The sequence below is a fragment of the Acomys minous genome (genome assembly GCF_964271855.1).
Source record: "Acomys minous genome assembly, chromosome: 17".
NCBI classification, from domain to species: Eukaryota; Metazoa; Chordata; class Mammalia; order Rodentia; family Muridae; genus Acomys; species Acomys minous.
This window is the reverse complement of record NC_140500.1, coordinates 14923629-14940001: the sequence shown is the minus strand read 5'-3', so window position 1 is coordinate 14940001 and position 16373 is coordinate 14923629. Positions and strand designations below refer to the sequence as shown.

Genomic DNA, 16373 nt, shown 5'->3' with positions numbered 1-16373 from the left:
CACACCTGCTTCCAAGGCCCTGGGGCTAAAAATAACTCTGGGGCCTCAAAAATGGGATGGCAGCCAGGTCCAGGAGTAAGTGCTGGCCCCTTGCTCAGCTCCACTCAGTGAAAGCAGGAGCTACAAAACTGTACACACACACACACACACACACACACACACACACACACACACACCAGTTTTCTTCTCTAGGTTTCTGTGCCAAGCACATACAACTCAGGCCAGCTCAGTCTTTGCAGCTTCCAACCAAAACTAATCCTAGGAATTTAGAAAAAATAAATAAAAATGAGATTTCATGATGTATTGTTTTTAAAGGAAAAAAATTGGACAGGCCTCAGGAGACCTTGTTCCTAATTTCAACTTTACCAAAATGCTCAGAGGCCATATAGAATATCTCCCTACACACTCCAAGCCTGTGTTTGTATCATCTGTAAAGTGAGAGAATGAGTGCTCACTAACACCTAGGACTATTTACAAACAGCATAAATGCACCACTCTGAGTGTATCTTAGGATTTAGAAAGTAGCAGAACAGGAAGGTGCCAGGGATGTTCTGATCACCAAGCAGTAAAAGTGCCACAGTTTATATCCTCACATTAAAAGGATAACTCAGGGGCAATGGGTCCACAACATGCAAATAACTGCTCCAAATCATCCCTTTTGTGGACTGGGGATTCCCAAGGCTTGATGTGAAACAACTATTTCCATTTCTCTGCCCATCTCAGGATTAGAGGGAGGCCATGTAGCAGGTTTCTCTGTGTAACAGCCCCAGCTGTCCTGGAACTTGCTCTGTAGACCAGACTGGCCTCAAACTCACAGAGATCCACTTGCCTCTGCCTCCCAAGTGCTGGGATTAAAGGCCTACACCACTGCACCTGGTTCACTGTCCTATGCTTTTATTAGCCCTTAATGCATGTTACTCTAGATACAAAGGCCAGGCCTCAACATAAACCCCAGAGGAAGAAACAGATGTTTGAGGTTTCCACATTGGCTATGTAGAAAATAACAACATATTGATTACTTTACGATCTGGGATTCATATTTATAAAGTGAAAAAGTAACCTGAGCATGTGTGGACAAAACAAGCTTCAACCCTCCAACTTTTTGTAAGCCACTGGTTTCAACTGAGCACAACCTGACCCAGAAGGAACATCAAAGGGAAATAAGATGACCAGAGCACAAGTTGTTCATTACAAGCCTAGTATCTCAGCTCCCAGACAATCCTAACAATACAATAAAAATATACTGGATTATAAACCACAGAAAATTACTGCAAAGTATATTTTAAAAATTAAAAGATTGTCCACACTACACCTATTCTATAATGAAAGTCTGAAGTGTCGCTTCTGCCTGCTATCCTTCAAGTTAATCTCTTTCTAAAAGGCCATCAGCCATTTTCACACATAAGCTGGCCCTGCCTTCTATAACCCAGAGGTGACATCAGGTTTACGCATGTCATATACAGGAAATATCGTCCAAGTTTCAGTTTCTGACTAGGAAACATCAGTGTCAGCACTGGCTTATTTTAAAGTTAATAAAAGTCACTGTGGGGAAAAACAGAAGGGACCGTCTCGTATAAGTACGAAATTACTAAGTATGGCTGAAAGGACACTTTGAACAAATATTTTTTAAAAAGCTTTCCTGGAAAAAGCTAAATTTCAAGGTGACTTCTGAAGGGAAAAGCTGGACATGAACACCCGGAGAGAAATGAGGAAGAAAATTCTAAATAAAATAAATGTATGAACTCAAAGAAAGAGACAAGCAGATTTTCCTGGCTGGAGCACAGATTGTATCGGTGTATGAGAAAATAAGTTAAGGAAGAAAGGGCTAGCTGGTTAAGTGTCTTGGAAGGCATAGGCCATCAAAGCCACTATAACTGTAGGGAAAAAACATGAAAACATCACCAAGAATTGCACTTGGTAACCACAATGGACAGAACAGAAAACGGAAGCAAGGAGAGTAAGATACGGCCCACATGATTTTAGATGTGTAAGGATGGGCTCAGCCTAGAATGGTCACTGTTCGGTCTGACATAAAAGAAAGTATCTAAAGCTTCCCTGGTAGTAAAACACACCATCAATAAGTTACAGATTTTCTGACTAATGGTGCCCATGAAAATGACCATCTAGATTACATCCTTAATAACTCTATAGTATCTGAAAGATCTTGGTACCCTAATCTGTCACTGCTTGAAATGAGCTAATAGAAAATTAAATAAGCATTATGTCCAAGTTCAAGTTCTGTTTACAAATAAAATGACTGGGCACAATCAAAGTTGAAATGAGCCAGGTATAGTGGTGTTACACATCTATAGCTCTCGGCATTCAGAAGATTGATGCACTAGGATCTTGAGTTCAAGACCAGCCCAAACTACTTGAGAGACACTGAAACAAAGGAAAGACAGAAAGACAGAAAGAGAGATAGATGCTGGTATTATGATTCTCTTCTGTAAGTTAAATGTGTGTATGTGCGTGCGCCCCACACACACACCAAAACAAACAAACAAACAAACAAACAACCCTGAGCTTCCTCATCAGGCCCTGAATTTTTTGGTATGGTCTTATTTCATGTCATGCTAAGAATGTTCAAAGGAAGAAAGATGCAGAAACTAAAGTACTGAGCTCTACTTTTTTCAGTAAACTAAGTAAAATTATTTTTCATTAATCATCATCCAAATCAGTTTTATTTTAGTACCATATGATTCATTGAATGGCAAAGAGTAGTATAAAAAAAACTACCTAGTTATAAATTTCCTTATCAATATTGCTATAAGATACAAAGTACTCATGTGTGCTATGATTTGAAAATAAAGTTATCCCTCTACCTGCCCCCACAAAGATATGGTCTGAAGGTGATGTACAATCATTGAAAACGACTATAACATCCATTTGTCAGGTGGAGCAGGAGAGTTGTTAGAAGTTCAAGCCATCCTTGGCTAATAGCGACTTAGAAATTAGCCTGATCTAATTGAGACTCTGTCTCAACAAGCAACAACAAAAAGAATATTTTTCAAGCACGGTGGCTCATGCCTATAATCCAAGCACTCAGATTTCAAAACAAGAGGCTAGCCACGGGTTCAGAGGTAGCCTAGCCTACACACAGAGCTGAAGGCCGAGATACACACTAAGACCCTTCCTGGGGTGAGGGTGGGGAGGATAAGCAGACATGAATACTCTCATAATAAGGTGACGTTACTGGGCAATGGTGGAAAGTAGGAGATAGAGCCTAGCTGGGGAAAACACGTCACTGAGGAGATGCCCTGGAATGATAAAAACTTGTCCCTGGGCTTTTCCTGTTTCTCTCTGTGCTTTCTGGATGTCATGCAATGAGCAGTTTCTTTCACCACACCTCTCAAGCTATGTTTTCTTCCTCACACAAGCCCAAAGGCAATGGCCAAACCACCACTGACTGAAACCCTAAACCAAAGTAAATCCTCAGTTTACATTATTTCTCTAGCACAGAATGTACTTCACTTAAAGCAAAACAAGTGGATAGGTATTGGGCAATGTCGCTTTTTCCATACGTAAAATTAATAGGAAAGGCATAACAAATACATTAAGTTTGGCATGAGGGAAAGTTGGTATAAAGCAGATTGTAAGGTTGTCCACTGTAAAACTCTGACTTGAAACTAAACTGATTTCACCATCTCATCTAATATGTAGTGAATGGCATAGTTAGACCCCAAGAATTATATTCACAAGGCTCTACTGTTTAGTCCTACTGCGCTAACTAATTGGGATCCAAAGAAGCATCACCATTTGCTAGCAACACATTTAAACATCACAGAGCAGTAAGTAACAGAGCAAAAAGTATTTTAAACATGAGATAATAAATGTTCCGTTTTCTCTCCTGCCTGAGTAGTGTTCATTCCCTTTTCATTCTGGGGTTACAGACCTCAGCTAATCTGTAAAGCCCTAAGAAGGAGACAGGCATGGGTTAGGAATACAGACGTGCTCATCTATTGAGTGCCATGTATGCTCAACTCATGCTTCCTGCCTCTATCTAATCACAGGAACTACTTGGGAACTTGGTACAACTACCCATCCAGTACTGCACCTGGAGATTAAGTCTTGAGCCTATAATGCAAACTGTGAATTTACATTATTAAAAATGTCCCTGAAGGCTCATAGGATCTGAGGAAAATACTAAAGATATCTCCGGCCTTTCTTTCAATGTTCACATTGGTTCATTGGTAAACTATACAGATTTTTCAGCCTTTCTCACCTTGAGGGCATAAAGGTACTAAGACTAGATTTGAAATTAAAATGCTGACAGGATAAGCCAGGCATGGTGGCGCATGCCTGGAATCCCAGTCCTCAAAAAGCCGAGGCAGGAGAATCAGAAATTCAAGCTGATCCTCAGCTACAGAGCAAATGTATGGCTGTCCTGGGGGCAGAGGGCAGACAGGCGGCATCAAGAATGAAGAATTCCAGAAGCAAAAGCAGGTCTAGTTCACTGGGGTCTTAGTTAGGGTTTCTACTGCTGTGAGGAGATATCATGACCAAGGCAACGTATAAAGGAAGTTTAATTAGGGGTTTGTTTACACTTTTGGAGGGTTAGTCCATTTCCACTGTGGCAGGGAGCATGACATCAGGCAGGAAGGCAGGCATGACAGTGCAGCAGTAGCTGAGAGCTCACATCTGATCTGCAAGTTGCAGGCAGAGAGAGTGAGAGTAAGCCTGACACAAGTTTTTGAAACCTCAAAGCCCACTCTAGTGACACACCTCCTCCAACAAATCTATACCTCCTAATCTTTCCTAAATAGTCCAATAAGTAGAAAGCAAACATTCAAATATATGAGTCCATTCTTATTTAAACCACACCAGATCACTGTGTGAATACAAAATAATTAAATTTCATTTTTAAAAAGTATTTCATAAATTATGGCATTTTCTAAAAAAGGGATTAATTGCAAAATCAACCAAATATTTTAATTAGTCGGTAGCTTGAAATGTTGGCTGCATATTAAAATTACCTGGGAACTCTAAAATATCTTGAGCCTCATAATCTCTGTGGAATGAGAACCAGGTATCTGTAGTTTCCACAAAACCAAGTGCAGAAGGACTCTTCCAAGAGGAATCTAAAGAACAGTTTTTTTGAAAAACAGGACTTAAGAAGGCTCAAGAAGAAATTCCATGGCACATGTTATACTGTGATTTACCTGCTCTTGGCTTATAATGATGTATTCTAAAGTTCTGAAAAAAAATGTTTAGGTAAGAGACCAAGTTTTCTAACATTACAACATCTGAAATTTAAAAGGGGGTGGGAGGTAACACAACAAGTCATTCTGTGGAACCCCAACAAAGAGTGGAAAGGGCATGCTGGAGCAGAACTCAGCCATGGCCGCCTCACTGGTCTGCGCTTGTGGAGACAGAATTCCCTGTCTTTCTTCACTGTGTGGTACAGATGTACCAAGGAAACACTCAACACTTGAAAGGAGGCAACACAGAACTCAGTGAATGCATTCAAATTAAAGATTTGCTCCACTCAAGAATACCCCAGTACTGAGAGTCCATAACCATCACAGCGTTGTGGAGGCCTTTGGAATCCCTCCCTCTAATCTGATCCAGTTACCACTATAAGATGAAGAAACCTAGCATTTGAGCCTCTAGCCGAACAGTTTATACTACATTAAGGAGCATCCTCACCCTTTCAGGATCAGCTTTTATTCATAGGATACCCTGTAACATACAACAGAATATACACTAGGAAATGCTCATTCCATTATCTCCTCACATGATGGATCTAACTCATGGTTCACTCCCTTACCCAACAATTTTTGAGCATGTATGTTCAATGTTAAAGTTATTTTTATAAAACTATGTTTCTCAGTTTCTCTCTCTTTTTTGTTTTGTTTTGTTTTTGCTTTTTTGAGACAGGGTCTCTCTGTGTAGCCCTGGCTGTCCTGGACTCCCTTTGTAGACCAGGCTGTCCTCGAACTCACAGCAATCCACCTGCCTCTGCCTCTGGAGTGCTGGGATTAAAGGCGTGTGCCACCACACCCGGCCTCTCAGTTTCTCTCTTAACCTGGCTATCACACAAATAATTGAGACTCCATTATATTATTTTCACAAGCTTCACAGAGTAAGAACTGAGCAGTTATTACACTATTCTTACCCCTGTAAGCTGATTTGGCTTCCTCCCAGCGTGCATCCCAGAGATACTTGCACTTTGAGGCTTTCCTGCTCCAGCATCTCTCTCCTGATGCCTCCTGAATCTCTGCTCCTGGTCAATCTCCTACCTCCCCTTCTAACTCCTCCTCCCCTGGCTGGCAGGATGTCCAGCACTCTTCTCTCCCCTCTTCAGCAATTGGCTATAAGCTGCTTTATTGGCATATCAGGGGTCAATTGGGGAGCAGTATTTACACAACATTTAGACAGGAGATTCTCAGAACAAGAACTGCAACCAGACATGAGGTGTATAGAAATCAGCATTTGAGTTACATAATAACATTATGCCTACATGCAAAGTTTTTTCCTCAAGCACTTTTGGAGGACATGACTTCCTCATCATCCACAGGAGGAATGAAATGTATCTGTAGATATATAATGGTGCTGTAAAGAGCGGAAAGGAAAGATCCCCCAGAGGCAATGCCTAGAAGCCAAGGAGGAGTTCATGAGGCCTTCCTTCTCCAACTCCCTGAGGTACTACACAAACAAACTCTGGCCAAAGGTGGCCAGGACATCACTGGCCAGCAAGTGTCTATTAATTTTGAAAATGATCATCTTTAGCTTATCCCTGAAGTGTTCCCGCTTTCTGCAATAAACTTACCACAATCCACCTTTAGGACGTCGCTCAGTCTTATTGGTGGCAGTGACTTAGAGAAAGGAAAGGAGGAGAGAATAGTCTGTCTTACTCAGACCAAAGTACGTATGTATACACAACTACAAGCACACACACACATACACACACAAAAAAAGGATAAAAAAGATGTCATCCAAGACTTATAACTATTAGTTGTCTTACAAGATTACAATAGTGCTATTTCTAGCCAGCAGCATCTGCCTCAAGGCATAACCATAAAGGAGGGAAAAAAAAACCCAGAACTCTTATGAAAATGAGTTTATTTTATTGAAAGGCCCAATAAAGTAGAAACATGGACTAAGCAGTTCAAAATAAAACAGCAGATAGGAAAGTAGTTGACTGTCAAGACCTTAGGCTTTTTAGTCTACCGACTACTTCAGACTGGCAAAAAATATTTGGACGTGTGCCTTCCTAACAAATATCCCTTTAACTCAGCAGTTCTCAACCTGTGGGTTGAAAGCCCTCTGGGGGGCAAAGGCCACTTTCACAAGGGTCGCATATCAGATATTTACATTAAAATTCATAATAGCGGCAAAATTACGGTTATAAAGTAGAATAATTTTATGGTTGGGGGTCACCACAACATGCGAAGCTGTATGTGTTAAGGAGTCGCAGCCGCGGGAAGGGCAAGAACCACTACTCTCACCACGGGCAATAATACACCACAAACCTTACTGTGAAGTGATGGCGAGGAAAGTTCTACAGAGTGCCTCAGTGAGGTATGAAGCCTGGAACAGAATGTAGACATCAGAGAGCTCAAGACACACAAAACTTGTACAAGAACAGAGTACTGCACGGTAACTGACGGCTGCCGGAAGAGAGGGGAGTCAGTGTTCTTCAGAGATGCGGCCCTCAGAAGCTACCCACACTCCAGAAGATAGCGCTACACCCACGCACATAGTGCCAGCCCTAAGTAGACAAAAGAGAGTGTGAAATACCATACATACAGGAGGAAATAGTGGTTGGCGGTAAGGATACAGGAGTTGTTGGAGGCGAGGGGACGTATACAGTAGAGGCAGCTACACCACTCTTTGGGCATACACCAAAATACAGAGACACTTGTTCGTTCATGTTCATTGCTACTCTGGTCATAATAGCACGATACATTTTTCAATCAATAAAAGCAAATAACAAATAAGTCCTTTCCCACAATTTGCTAGTGGTTATTCTCAGGTTGTTTTCTTTTTTAAGACAGAATCTCATATAGTCCAGACTATTTAAAACTTACCGTATAGGGAGGATGGGCATTTATTTGCCACAAAAATCACTTAAGTGTGTCTTTCATAGGGCTGCAGGGAAGTCAGAAGAATGGGATTTTGTACTGTACATGACTACTGTTATTATAAAACTAGGAAGCTATAAAACTTAAACTTCATGAATATTTACAGTAATCAGATTCTTAAATCATTTATAGGACAAAATGTAAATAACTGCTTTAATTACACACTTAAAAGAGTTTCGGTAGCTTCTAGGTAACATTTAAAAACCAAGTGGAGCCAGGCATGGTGGCCTTTAATCTCAGCACTAGGAAGGCAGAGGCAGGCGGATTGCTGTGAGTTCGAGGCCAGCCTGGTCTACAAAACGAGTCCAGGACAGCCAAGGCTACACAGAGAAACCCTGTCTTGAAAAACCAAAACCAAAACCAAAGAAACCAGGTGGTGATGGAATTAGATATCTCCTTATACCACTTAAAGCAGTCATTAAGTACATATGCTGCTTATTCTTAAAAATTGCAACTCAAATTGCCAAAAAATTTTTTGGTTCTTAAATAGCTGTTGATGGCATATAGCTTAAAGTACTCCAAATACTGATAAAACCACAAGCAAAATGTACCAGAAAACCAGACACAGTACTTGCCTGGGATTACAGCCATTCAGGTTGCTGAGGCAGAAGAATCCCAAGTTTCAAGCCTGCCTGGGCTATAGAGCAAACTCAAGACCAGCCTGGTTTATGAAACTCGCAAATGAAAAATAAAGCCAGGCATGGTAGCACAATCCTGTAAGTCAGTAGTTCAAAGCTAGCCAGGTTTACACAGAGAGACCCTGTCTCCACCAAATCAAAAACAAAAAAAGATGAGGAGGAGGAGGAGGAGGAGGAGGAGGAGGAGGAGGAGGAGGAATAGTATTAGTGAGGTAAAGCTTTATGGTAAAACACAGGCCTATATTACAAGGTCCTAGAACAATCCCCAACACCACAAAAAACATGCATTAAGTAAAATGTACTTCTATAAAATTGCTTTGGGTATAAGATTAGTAGTTTGGGGCTTATTTTAAAATACTCTGAAACAGTACAGTACTTCACAACATACTAGAGTTTAAAATATGACTTTTCAACTCATAGTGTATCCAAGTTCATATAACTTTTGGCAAAAGTCCATGTGAAGAACCAAGTTCATTCTATGAAACTAAATGGAAGGCACACTATGGTACCTGATACAACTGCCCCGCTTCACTGAAGTGCAGTTTTTAAATACAAGGCAGAAGGAATCACCTGCCATTAGTTATTCTTTTATCTTATCCAAGAAAATATGCAGCATAAATGCTATCACCAAATAACAAATGTCCAAAAAAAGGCCAGAGTGGACCAGGTTTCCCACAATGGTGCCTAAAATACATCTTATGTTGGACAGGAAGACATTTCCTCAGAAGTCTGTACTGAAGGTATTTATAGACTATACACATATATCTTTCCTAAAAATAAAGATATAGATGCCGAGTTATAGCTTGGTAGTAAAGCACTTGCAGAGCATGTAAAATGTCACAAAAATTAATAAGCATAATTACTTTTTCTTTTTCAATGAAAATTTAGAAAAGTAATGAATGACTATCAAAAGCCAAAACTTCACTTTGAGTAACTTTAACCTTTACCATCCTTCGCTGGCAACATCACCCAGCAGTCAAGATGACTACACAGTACCGGATCCTCTCCAATCCTGTCCACTCTTCTGATGAGAAAATGCTAAGTGGTCAGAAGAGCAAAAGACAAAAGAATTATCTCAGGGCTGGCAAGATGGCTCCGCTAGGAAAGGCGCTCCCCACATTAGTCTGGGCTCATCACACACTTTTGAAAGAGCTGGAGTAGAAGGAAAAGGCTTCTAAGTAGATCAACCGGAGTTTGATCCCCAGAACCCATGCAAAATTGAGAGGAGAGAGCTGATTCCACAAAGAACCATGCACAAGCAAAGACACACACACACACACACACTGACACACGTACACACAGTAACACTAGGACACACACCAACTCTAACACACACAATAAAAAATATATTAAAAGTTACCTCAGAGATTATCAAATGTAATGCTGTTTTAGAGTTGAAAAACATTGAGCTCAAGTGTTTCTAAATTAGCCCTACAACTAACTGGAATAGAAGCCTGTATATCTAATCTAAAATAAGAAAGAAAATGATGCAGTGTTTTAGGAGGGATACTAGAACAGTCTCCAGCACACAGACAACTGTTTCACAAGTTACCACTGCTCCCCTTTCTTCCTATCTGCAGCAGGCACACAGTTAACTACTCAACAGACCTTTCCTCCCCTCCAAAATGCTAACAGATTCTCAATTTCAAGGTGAAGTTATATGCCTCGGCCAGGTGATACATAACACACACTAAGTCACCCATCTCCCTCCCTCAACATTCATTGCCAGCATCTCTCTGGTGAGTGGAGGCAATCCTGTAAAATAATTCAAGCAAATGAGATGTGTGAGGAAATCAGACAAGAGTTTCTATAAAACATTTTGTTGAGGTTTTTTGTTGTTGTTGTTGAGTTTTAGTATGGTTTGGTTTTTGGTTTTGTGAGTCAGGGCCTCAATACAGCACAGGCTGGCCTAGAACTCACTATATACACCACTCTGTCTCTGAATTTGCAGCCCTCCTTCATTCGTCTCCCAAGAGCTGCCAACCACATGAGGCTTAAGAGTGTGATTAGGCAGGTGTAATGAGAAGGGCCATTTGCTCTATTCTCTTCTTCCCCTCTGCCTTGAAAAGAGATGTGAGGTCTGAACGAAAGCAGCCATTTTGTGATCAGGCAACAAAAAAATGTCAGGATACTAAGGAAACAAGAAAAGGATGACAGACTTAAGACCTGGAGAGAACAGGGGCGCTTGATGACACTGCTAAGCAGCTTTACTGATGCTAAGACCTTGACTGAACCCTGAACTGCTTAAGTATAAATGGCTTATGGTTTAAGTCTCTGCTAGTGTAACTGAAGGCAGATTTGAGTTAAAAGTATTTCCCCCTGTGGCATGCTGTGGTTTTCTTGCTTACTCTCACTTCCATACATACATATATTCTGTTTATACTGCATGCAACTGAAAACACACACACATACACACACACAGAAACACAGAGAAATGCACTGCTTCTGTACAGGAAATCAATTTAATTACTTCCCAGTGGCCATAGCTTGACTATATGGCTTTACTAAATAAATGCCATCAAAAGAAAAAAAAAACCTAGGTTAAAAATGATACTTAGAATCAAGTTTGGCCTTGAGTATTGACTTTGCCCTTTCTTCTGCCATTTCAAATCCTTTTTAGGAATAGTACCCATAAATAACAAATTGATTAGTGTTATCTATCTGGGCTAATCCTCTGTCCTCTTTAGTCCTAACCACTTATTGAGAAAAAAAAAACCAAAGCATTAAAATTTCATTCTTGAATTTAGATCTTCAAGCGTTGCCTAGTTAATATTTGCCAACACTGATGGCTGGAGCCTAACTCTTCACAGTCTTCACACTCAGAACACTGCTGAGTCTCCCAGCTGTAGCTGAAGGCACAGGATATAACAGTTTGAGTACTGGTAAGAAATTAAAACAGTAGTCAGTCATTTTAACCTTAACCTACTTGATGTTTATCTCTGACTCTTGCTCCACCCATCCCTGTGTGGCTGTGCTCCTATCCAGATCCACACACCCTGCAGTCCTCACTAGCCTGCTTCTTCCACAAGCCAGGAGTACAGCAAAATATTAAGATATAAATATCCAATCTTATCTCAGAATTTCTTTCTTTTTATATTAATTTTTGTTCCTTTAAAATTTATTTAATTTTATTTTATGTGCATCAGTGGGAGGGTATCAGACCCTCTAGAACTGGAGTTAGAGACAGCTGAGAGCTGCCATGTGGGTGCTGGGAATGGAACCCAGGCCCTCTGGAAGAGCAGCCAGGCCTCTTAACCACTGAGCCATCTCTCCAGCCCTCATAATTCTTCTTTCTTTCTTTCTTTTTGGGTAGGTGGGGGGCGGGGGGAAATAGGGTTTCTCTGTGTAGCCTTGGCTGTTCTGGAGTTGCTTTGTAGACCAGACTGGACTCAAAGTCACAGAGATCCACTTGCCTCTGCCTCTCTGAGTGCTGAGATTACAGGCATGCGCCACTGAGCCTGGCTCATAGTTTCTTTCTAAAGTCTGTTTTCAGTCATCCCTCAGTGTTCTCTAGAAATAAAGTCAACAGCCTCCCTCTCAGTTGAAGAGAACAAGTAACACTAAAGTATGTGATCCTCTCTACCCTCTTGTCATTCAAGAGAGAAAAAAAAAAAGAATGTGAATTTATAAATGAGTATGAACACACTCATATGAGTGTGCACATATGGGCACAGTGCACCTTAATGTTGTGTGTGCTGACATGAGGAGGACAGGGAGCACTCCCGCTGCACACCTAAGTACAATGCCTGACTTCAGGAAAAACACTTAGGCAACTGTTCGAGTAATGAACTCCACTCCGGTTTAAAAGGATAATTTGCAAACAACTGGAGTTATTCATTTTCTCCAAAGCGAATGAAGTGAAGGCTCTCTCTTCAAAAGTGACAATACTGAGAGCCAATAATAAAACTCAGAATTCAGGAAAATAAATTCACTACCAAGATCTTGACTCCTTTCAGACTCTTAAAAGACTTTTGGATAAGACTAACAGTCATATAAAGGAATGGTACTTGCTTAATACTGAATAATCAAATGTTAGGTTTGAGTGAAAGGTTAGTAAACCATTACTTTCTAAATGACCATGCATATTATAAACTGAAACAGGGGTCAAAATTCCTAAGAATCACAAGATGGACCAATAAATATTTAGTATTACAGAATAAAAAAAAAAAATTCACGTAGAGTCAGATTCAGTATTGCAACTCATCCAGTACCTGCTGAGTTTAGGTAGCTAACTCAGGTTGCCAAGTTTGCAGGTATTTTGGACAACCACGGCTTTACCCAGTGGGTTATCTCCAGTTAACTTTGATCACACAACTACAGATTCCTACCATTTGTATCCACAAATCTATCTCTTTCTCCTCTCTCCCCCCACCCCCTGCGGCAGAGTTTCTCCGTGTAACCCAGGCTGTCCTGGAACCCTCTTCTCTGTAGACTAGGCTGGCCTCCAACTCACAGAGATTCATCTTCCTCTGCCTCCCACTACGATTAAATGCGTGCTCCACAACCTTCCTGCTCAAAAATCTTTTCTAAATACAATAGTTCTAGAGAAAAATCAAGGAAACACTTGCCTGATGTGGTGGCTTATACCTACAAGTCCAGCACTAGAGAAGCAGGGGTCAGGGAACTGCCACAAGTTTGAGAATAGCCTGATCTACATAGCAAGCTCCAGGCCAGACCAGCCACGGTTACATAATGAGACTGTGTCAGGAATAAAAATTTAGGGCCAGGTATGGTGATACATGCCTTTAATCCCAGCACTCGGGAAGCAGAGGCAAGTGGATCATTGTGAGTTCCAAAAACCAGATAGATGATAGATAGATAGATAGATAGATAGATAGGTAGATAGATAGATAGAATAAAATATTTTCCTTTCTTGCCATAAAATTTTTCATACACTTATCTATGTGTCAGAATATGACATGTAGAAAACCCAGTTACGTACACATAGAATAATTTTGAAAATATTTCTTCTATAGAGCTACACAATAGAAGCACTTTATGGCCCTCCATAGCCATCACATGGCTCAGCGATAAGGGCACTTCCTGCTCCTTCAGGGGACTGCAGATCAGTTCCCAGCACCATGTCTGATGGCTCACTACCACCTAGAACTCCAAATCCAGCTCCTAGAGGTCTGATACCCTCGTTTGGCCTTTTCAGCCACCTGTACACACAACATATATTCACACAAATGCACACATATACACATAAACACATAAAAGTAAATCTTTTTTTTTTTTAAAGAAAGGGACATTTTATAAAATTCTTTTTCTCAATTTCAATTATTTAACCAAATTTTTAAAGTGTAAAAAAGTGGGAAAGGGGATGCAATGTTTCTTATAGAATGGTTAAGGAAAATCTTGTGGCTTGTCACCAGTATTCCAGAGGCTGGGGGAGGAGAACGGTTGTGAGATCAAGGTCAGCCTGGGCTACATACTCAGTTTCAAGCTAGCCTGGGCTATAGTATCTTGACCCTATCTTTTAAAAAAGAGAAAAAAGAAAAGCATGGGGGCAATACCTGTAATCCCAGTACTTCAAAGGTACAGACAGCAGGATCACAATTTCCAGGCCAGCCTCAGCTATATACTGAGTTTTAGATCACCCTAAGCCATATGAGACGCTCTCTCAAAAAAAAGAAAAGTCATTAGAATATCATAATCAAAATAAGTTATTCAGAATAGCTGGGATAGGGATGAACATATACCTCAATTGGTAAAGTACTTGCCTAGCATCTTTGAAGCCCTAGGCTCAATATCTACTGCCACCCAGACAGGGATGGTGAAGGCCTGTAATCCCAGCTCTTAGGAGGTGAGGGGTCAGAAGTTCAATGTCATTGTAATTTGAGATACATGGTACCCTGTCTCAAATTAATTAATTAACTAATGAAGAGTAATAATAGAAGAGTAACTGGGACTGTAACTAGCTTTCTATATCTTCCTTAATATTTGTTTTATTACCAGTCATCTGACAAGACTTTTCTCACACGCACACTGAGACAGAGAGAGAGACAGAGAAAGAGAGAGAGAGAGAGAGAGAGAGAGAGAGAGAGAGAGAGAGAGAGAGAGAGAGAGAGTTCTTATAATCTTCTATCCCAATGCTTAAGGGCATAGACTAGGTCCAAAACTTGTGAATAGGATGCCTTATCCAGGGGGCATGGTGGTGCACACCTTTAAGCTCGGCACTCTGGAAACAGGCAGACAGATCTCTGTGAGTGTGAGGCCGCCACATCTAAATAGTGAGCTGAGTTCCAGGACAGCTAGAGCTACAAAATGAGACCCCTGTATTCAAAAATAAATAAATAAACAATAAAACAAATAAATAGTGTGTCTTTAATGAATGTTTTTCTTGATTTCATGTGAGTCAAAATCTGGTTAATAACTTCAACATTTTATGATTTATCCCTTCCAACTCAAAAGGGGCCATGAAACTGTAGTGGGTCCATCTACTTTACACTTAACTCTGGGAATTAAGTTTTATACTTACATATACCTATATAATCATGATAATCCATTCCCTCACCACTAGAGATTATGGGTTTTTTGTTTGGTTAGTTGGTTTGGTTTGGTTTGGTTTGGTTCTTCAAGACAGGGTTTCTCTACATAACATCTGTCCTGGAACTAGCTCTGTAGACCAGGCTGCCCTCAAACCCACAGAGATCCGCCTGCCTCTGCCTCCCAAGTGCTGGGATTAAAGGTGTGAGCCACCACTGCCAGGCGGCTGGGGGGGGGGGGTGTTTGGTAACACAAAAAGCTGACTTTTTGTGACAAGAAACCCACATAATTAACTAGTACCAATCAGGAAGGTGACATTTTATTATTCTCTTCTTGTTGTTGGAAGTACTAAGGGCTCTTTTTCCTTTATGCCCCTTTCCTTTCGCACCAAGATGTATCCCATTTCCTCCTATACTGGTCTTAGCCCTGGCAAGCGTTTTTATTAATTCTTTTGTGTGTGCCTGTCCTCAATACTACCTCAGATCTTTTTTGAACCACTCTTGTTTTCTCCAGTCATACAGTACAACTTCTTCACCTTCAGGCAGTCTTCAGGACCCTTCCTCTTCACAAAGCCAACACTTTATCTATCTGAATGAAAGAAATGTATAAAAATAACGAATTACCCACAACACAAGTAATTCATGGGTAAATGACATCTGGCTTTGAAATATATGTAGCTTTGGGCAAGATTTACTTTATGATTTTGCTTAAACCAACATTAAGTAAGATTTTTCTTTTATGATAGTGAATATCAGTCCCAATTTTATAGTCTTATGTGGTTATTACTTTAAAGACAATTAAGGATCACTTGTATTCTGTTCCCTATGAAGTCTTTTTAACATATTCACTCTGCTGAAGTATGTTGTAAAACTTGTTTTCTGTTACCCTTGGTTATCCTCTGGGAGGATTTTAATCCAAGTGAGACTTCCCTATATTAACCTACTTCTTCAAATTATGATCTCTGTTTGAGAACTCAAACCATTTAAAAAAAAAACAAACACTGCTGTTCAAGAAATTATTAGTGCAGGTAAGGATACAACAGAAAACTGTCTTTGTCAGAAATACCAGAAACATGCAAGACTCTAGGATATATTACACTGGTAAATTACAAACAAATTATATTTGACAGGACTTTATGATTGACTGAAAATAGAAAGAGCTT

General features: G+C 40.3%; 1 protein-coding gene across 3 annotated transcripts in view; it reads right to left on the bottom strand.

Moving 5' to 3' along the window:
* DUSP16 (dual specificity phosphatase 16) overlaps positions 1 to 16373 on the bottom strand; it is a 66022-nt gene that overhangs the window by 47212 nt on the left and 2437 nt on the right. The window contains exon 1 of one of the 3 annotated variants that reach the window (XM_084765015.1): positions 4974 to 5093. The exons of the other annotated variants lie outside the window; for them this stretch is intronic. The gene's annotated coding sequence lies outside the window, so the exon portion shown is untranslated. Of the gene's footprint in view, positions 1 to 4973; positions 5094 to 16373 lie in introns of those variants that run through there. 3 annotated transcript variants of the gene reach the window in all.